Genomic DNA, 7,377 nt, shown 5'->3' with positions numbered 1-7,377 from the left:
TAACCGAAAGATCTATAGCCCATAGAGTCATAATATTTTACCCCTATTTACAAAATATTTACAGATACTTTACTGTTTTCTTCTCAGTAAAGATGATTTTTCATATATAATGTCCGAGTTCATTGCTATCTATCGTACAGGGACTTACCGGCAGATCCAATGACATGAATTTGAAACGACACTCATTATCACTTGCCTCGGTTTCAATTACTTCCAGTCCGAGTCCAATGTGGGCAGTGTTGCCAGATGAGTCTGATCAAATCCCGCCCAAAAGGTACTCAAAAAACGCCAAGAGGCACTAAATTCCACCCAATTTCAACAAATTGCATTGATGTCTATGGGCATAAAACTGCAGAAAAAAAACGCCAAATGGCAGATTTTTCCCATTTTTACCCACAAACGGCCATCCCAAGCAGCCTAATTGGGTGGGTAACCGCCCAGTCTGGCAACACTGAATGTGGATGGACCGCATGATAGCTTCCAGTAAATTACATTTGACATCAGCTGTCATTAGCAGTGGTAGGCTCGGCTGCTCAACAGTCATGTGATTAGCAGTGGCAGTGCAGGGTTAGTCATAATAGCTCTGTTGGTGGCAGTGACCGCTATCACTGGTGATGCAATATGGATGATGCATGTCACATTTGGGACACACAGTGCAGGAAATTAAACCTGATGTATATTTCTATGCATAAACAAATACTGTAATTGCACATTACTGTGGGTCCATATTGTTGTATTGTGATCCCAGAAAATAGTATAATTTCATTTCAAATGAACGCTTGTGTTCGTACTATACTGCACTGTATGTGAGTTGTCACTTTGACAGGATCAGCATGTACTGTAAACTCAGCTTATTATATATGTAGACCTAGCATGTGTTATTGAGACTTAGTCATACACTGTGTAACACACATTTATTAATTTATTAACACATTTTTTATTTAATGAGTCATCATTTCTGATTGTGATTCATGTGTAACATTGTGGAAATGTACTGCCAGTAAAAAGCGCTTAAGTGCCGAAGTGGTTATATCCAAAAGCCAAAAAAAAAATAAAAATCCTGTATCCGCCCTTATCTGACATGGGAAGTGAGAACTGAGAAGCAGTGGCGGTAACAACAAAATGGTCTACATCCTGCTTTGTCAAGGGAAACATGATGAAGTATTTTTATTACCACTTTTACCCTTCTCTTATTTCCCGTCATTCATCTTGTATTTTTTGACATTAACGTCACTTTCTTAAAATGTTACATAAAGCATCCTCAGGGAGGGACACAAATAATAGAGTACAGTTATATACCTGCTCCGAGAAATGCACATTTGGCCAAAATTTGCTGAGAGCAAAGCTCATGAGAAAGCAAAATTTTCGTCTTGCTGCACACACATTTCTTACAGTAAAGTTAACAGAGCAGCTTTTTCAGAGCATGTCAACCGGTAAAGCACAGTAGGCCTACTACAGTAGTGTTTCTCAATGGGGGTGGTACAGCACCCTAAGGGCCGTTGGAGAGGGGCATTGAGGAGGATACAGCAGAGAGGGGGCAGTGCTTAGTTGCCATTGGGGGGCATTAGTCCATTTATTTTTTTAATACTAACGGGGGCTTTGTCAGGCTTATAATGATGTCAAGGGGGCGTCGGGAGGCTTATAAAGAGGTCAAGGGGGCGTTTCTTCAAAAAAGGTTGAGAACCACTGGCCTACAGTAAGGCGTTGCTGCTGTAGGCTGAGAGCACTACATCACTTTCCCTGTTCCCTGCACTTAGGGGAGCCGCTCACTGAGTTTCCTTTCCGCCACATCATGTAACGCCTCGTGTCGCAGGTACGTATTCATCCAAGAGACTTGGCGGCAGGCAGGCGGTCAGGGCTGGATTAAGATCATCAGGGGCCCCTAGGCTAAAGGTTTCTGTGGGCCACCCTGGAAGGCAAGTTTTGCCACAAATTTACATAGACAGTGTCACAATTCGATTCGATTCGGTTCGATTCCTGACCCGCCAGGTTGGTGGGGGGAGTAATCAACCAGTGCTCTCCCCCATCCTCCTCCATGACTGAGGTACCCTGAGCATGGAACCGTCCCACCGCACTGCTCCCCATGGGGCGCCACTGAGGGCTGCCCCCTTGCACGGGTGAGGCATAAATGCAAGTTCGTTGTGTGCAGTGTGCAGTGTTCACTTGTGTGCTGTGGAGTGCATTGTCACAATGACAATGGGAGTTGGAGTTTCCTCAATGGGCTTTCACAATTATTATTATGAATTAAGGACAACATGTCTACCAACTGTACTCAACATGACAGATGAATACTCCCATATTGCATCTTGTCACAATTCTGCAATTTTTCTTCTTTTTGGCCACTCAGGAGCCCCCTGGCAGGAGGGGGCCCCGAGGCTGCGGCTATATCTAGCCTGTGCGTTAACCCGGTCTTGGTGGCGACAGCAAAATACCTTTCGTTAATTCCAGAGCACATACTGTGTAGAGCGTAAGTAACAATCTTTGCGGTAATATAAAGTCAAAGCACGTCCGATCTTTCAAATCTATAATCCAGAATTGAGAGCTCTGATCTGTAAGTATCCAGTAACTTTGTCATAGACTTACACGCCACTGATTCTTATGGAAATCAGTAATCATGTGAACAGTATACTGCTTCGCTTGAAAAAGGAGCTGATTTGATGTAATTTTGGAGAAAAAAAGCAAATGCCCATATCTTGATTTACGTTAAGCCAAAACAACGCTTGTGGTCCCCAGAAGGGAAAGCATGGCTGTCAAAGTCATTGTCATGCCCCAAATTGAGATTGCATGTATTTGCATGTGAGCTATTTATCCGTACACTGGTTGTGCTATTGGAATAGGCTCCCCTCGAACAAGCCCAGGCGGTGTCATGGGGGTTATTTGGGCAGCTCTGCAGCTGTGAAGGGACAGGTAATTACTAAGAGGCACCTGCTGGCAGCCGGGAATCATGTCCCCAAACGGGAGAGCTGACGGTAATTACAGCACTAGTGGGTCAGGATGACGAGGCAAGAGTGGAGAAAAGGGGTGTTGGTTTGGTGTGTGTGTGCGTGTGCGTGCGTGCGTGCGTGCGTGCATAATGGTGTGGGAGTGGGAGTGGGAGCGAGTGTTAGTTCAACTCTTTGAGAGTACCCTGTGACCAAATGCACTCTAGAAAACACTGCCTAGGGTCTTTTTCTGCATAGGGTGGGAAATTAGGCCACGGCTGTCCTTTTATGACAGGCATTTCAAGCGATTGAGTTTGTGAGAAAGTAAGCAAGGAATTGAGCTAAGCGAATGAGCAAGTGAGTGAGAAGCAAGCTGAGACGAAGACTGGCTTTGGAGACTGGCTGTGTAGCAGTTAGGGGTGTAAATAATAATTGAAATGTATCGATATATCGCGATATAATCTGAGGATCGAATCGAATCGAATCGTATCATGGAGCATTCTTAAGTATCAAAAATAATCGAATCGCTGGCCCCTGCCCAATGCCCTAGCTCCATAACATAATAGAAGTGGAATACTAATTGGAAAACAGTTGAATCGAATTGTATTGTATCGTATCGTGGGGCGTTCTTAAGTATCGAAAATAATCGTATCGTATCGCATTGAATAATAAGATATCGGTATTGAATCGTCTCGGCATGGAAACTGGCTGTGTAGCAGTTGGCTTCCCTGACCTCAGACAGACATGCAGGTGGTGAGCTCCCATCCCATCCTGATCCTGGGGGAAATGAGCAACCAAATCGAGTTCCCGCTTTATGGAGGTTTCCTACGCTCCACACGGTGCTGCATTGGTTATTCACATACTACAGTAGCCAGCCAGCCTTCCCTGCCGAGCTCTGCTCAGCTCAGAGATGAATTCAGTGGTCGGGGCCAAGACAGCCGTGACCCCAATCGCAGTTCAAAGTAAATCAAATGGATATCGGAAAAGAAACGATCGGTGAGATGAGAAACATTTTTGTTCACAAATAAGTTAAATGGACCATTCCCTGGAGATGATTGTAGGAGCTTCGCACAGCTTCATGCTGAATGGCACCTATTTGTCAGTGTGATTGCACGGTACGTGGGGTGCACTACGAAATCAAACCTCTGCATTTACTCTATCACTCACGTAGGGAAGGGTGGTGGGATGCAGTGGGATGGTGCAATACTCACAAAGTAAGATGCAGTGTTATTTCAACACTCAGATGATTTGACTTCTTTTAGAGTGCATTATGTCCCACAGTACAGTGAATTAACACTGCCATTTTTTTTACTTTGCAGTGTTACTTCAGTGTTAATCTTTTGGCAGTTTGTGGATTCACACCTCAACATTTATACGTAGTTTGAAAAAGGAGGAAAGAGCAGAAGCACTCTGAGATTTGAGGAAAAAATATTAACTAGAATGCACTCTGAGATTGCAGACCTCAAGGAAGCGGTTTGTTAGAACATTGTTTGAACACTTGTTCCTTGGGTCATTTTTCGGTCCATTTCCGACCGAAAACATAACCTCCTTGGTTAAAGGTGGAGGTAAAAAGCATTGTTTTCACAGTCTCATGAGCAACTTCGATCTTGGCCTTTCTTAAAGGGACAAATTGTTAGAATCCACTTTGCAAATATGGCGCACCCCAATGGCATCTCAATATTGAGATTAACCTTTTTCTTCATGTCCCTTTCAAGCCACAGGGATATACTGACATTAAGTTGCTCCTTCTCTGACTGCAGTTGCCTCTGTGCAGAGGGCTACGTAGCTGCATTGCATTTACACCAGCCCACAGAGGCAGACTTGACACTGGCACCTGCACACCGGCCAAATGCTGATGAAACTTGGCTTTGGCTTGTAATACTTTCAGAGTCACTAGCCAATATGGCTGGCAGTTTGGTATGATATATGCATCCCTATATTGTTTTGTTTTCCCCTTGTGTATCAATTGTTTGTATTTAAGTTCAAGAAAAAGCTCAACAACTTAAAAGTTTCTATTTGCTTGATATACTTCTATGTAGAAAGCTATACACTCATCTTGCTTTAGCACCTCATTTTCTGAGGTTAGACGTACACCACTAATAATAATAAAAAAAACTTAAAAAAAAACAATATGAAATGTGTGGTTAGTGGAATACCTGAACGGCTAGTGACTCGAGAAATCCAAAGTGAAAGCCAGAGATTTATTTATTTATTTATTTTAATATGGCCGGCGAGTCCTGCTTTCCTGACCAGATTGAGTTCACAGATCGTCAACCATGGACTTTTGCCCTTTTCCAAGATCATTAATAATTCCATATCCTTCATGCTGAAATGACTTTCTTCCAAATTAAAGGCAGGCGTGATGAATGGTCATAAATGATTATTTTCTTCTTATCTGCCTCTCGCTTAACCCATTTTAGCTTAAGGCACCTGCAAAAAACGCCTGCTAAATGTCTAAGCCCTTTTTGGAACAGGTACTCTCAGCCTATAAAAAAAAAAACGAAAAATGTTGTGAAATGACTCGCATTTAAAAGCTAAGATCATCCCCTTGCATTAGAATATGTTCCTGCAACTCTAACATACCCACAAATATATTTAAAAGATTTCAAATCTCAAGAGCCTGAATGCCTCATCTATATCACTCCGGTTCCGGATCCGGCAGGATAATAGGGTTTTTCACAGGATCCGGATCCGGTTCCAGGATCCAGGATCCGGTAGCCGAGGCTTTTCAGTCAAAATAGTTTGAGCCAACGTGATAAAAATGGCCCACGTCTGTGAGTAGGCTATGTGTTTCAACCCTTTCGTAGGATCCGGTATCCGGTTCTGGATCCGGCAGGATCTTAAGCAGTGGATCCGGTATCCGGCAGGATCCTAAAAATCAGGATCCGGTGCATCTCTAGTTCAAATGGTGAAAACAAAGGGATGGTCATGGATTTTGCTGATGCTGTGCAGCTTTAACCTTTTCAAAGGGCCCTGCCATGATGCACAAGAAGCATTTTGCAGATGCGTTACTTCCTCGCTCGCCGGATACTCATTCGGCTTGACAGATGTTCTCATCTCGAAACTATGACTAAAGGCAGTACAGGGCCTGGAAACAAGAGTTCACAAGTTGGTTTACATAAGTGCACCTTTGTGGACATTGCCTTTTCGAGATGGCAGTGGGTGACAGGACATTTATGGCATTGTTAACTCTTACGTGCAAGGTTATGAAAACGCTAAACACAGGAAATATATACCGCATTTTTTAAAAAGTCTAACATTTGTATTAATTAAATCCTAGTCAAATCGAAACACCAGCACGTCACAAAATAAAGACCTGGCCAAGGTCACAACAGAAAATTCCTTTTAAGTTGCAAACTAACCATTTACCTCTGACTCACCTACCAATTTGACATAACACCTCTTCCTCTATTTTATGATGTGCACTGTGTGGCAAGGAGCAGTTTTTTTTGTAAAAAACACTCTCATATACCAGTACAATGAGATGTAATGAAAGAATCTTCAATTTTCAATCTTGACTCTTGGTGTGCTGCGACTGCGACAGTTTAACTTTTCCATCAGGATTAATTATCTTCATCATGACCATGACCTGGGGCCTCATGTAGGATACAAAGACCTCCGTAGATTTCCTGCTGAATCTTAAACTGAAACCTAAGTGAAAATCCCCAAAAAACACTTGCAATTAAAATTTCAAATCTAGAAATGTAGATCAGTCCACGCATAAGCAGATTTTCATGCTGATTCATGTGGTATGTTCGATTTCACATGAAATTTAGTACACATGCACACTTTTTCATGTTAAGTCGGTATTAGTACATTACATCTGAAATTTGGGTGAAAAGTTACTTATGCAGGGGTTTTTTTTGGTGCCAATTGCAAGTTTTGTACATGAGGCTCCAGAAGATGTGAAATGTGTATAACTTCAGAAGAGGCAGCACCAGCAGGAAGAAAACCTTTTTCCACAGCTAGACCATAGGGATGTACTAAGAAGCTGCTTCAGGAGGAGTAAACCAGGTTAACATGTTAAGAGGTAAATTACCTCATTTTCTTAAAAAACTTCTATTGGATTATCTACCTCTTAAAGGTAATAAGGGTTGGAGCAGGCGTCACCCAACAGTTTTTCTCTTCCTTTTAAGGGTGCTGACCAAAATATTGTAAAACTGAAAAACGAAGAAAGGTTGCACCATGCATAGGTTTTCTTAATTACACACTACCTCTTAAAGGACCACTTCAGTCCATTTCAATATGTTGTTGTACTGCTCATGCTACACTTGACTTGTCAGTACCTGGTGATGCCACATTTTTCGGCTCAGCCCTTTCCGAGATCTGAGCTATTCTAATGGGGGCAGCGTTTGTTTACATTAAAAAAAATTTTAACATAGACCTACTCCAAATATTTTCCAAAAAGGTACCGCTGTTTGCTAGTTGTCTGCTGATGTTAGCCTATATAACCTTT

Source organism: Engraulis encrasicolus, chromosome 3 (assembly GCF_034702125.1).
Source record: "Engraulis encrasicolus isolate BLACKSEA-1 chromosome 3, IST_EnEncr_1.0, whole genome shotgun sequence".
NCBI classification, from domain to species: domain Eukaryota; kingdom Metazoa; phylum Chordata; class Actinopteri; order Clupeiformes; family Engraulidae; genus Engraulis; species Engraulis encrasicolus.
Note: the sequence above shows the minus strand (reverse complement) of the source record.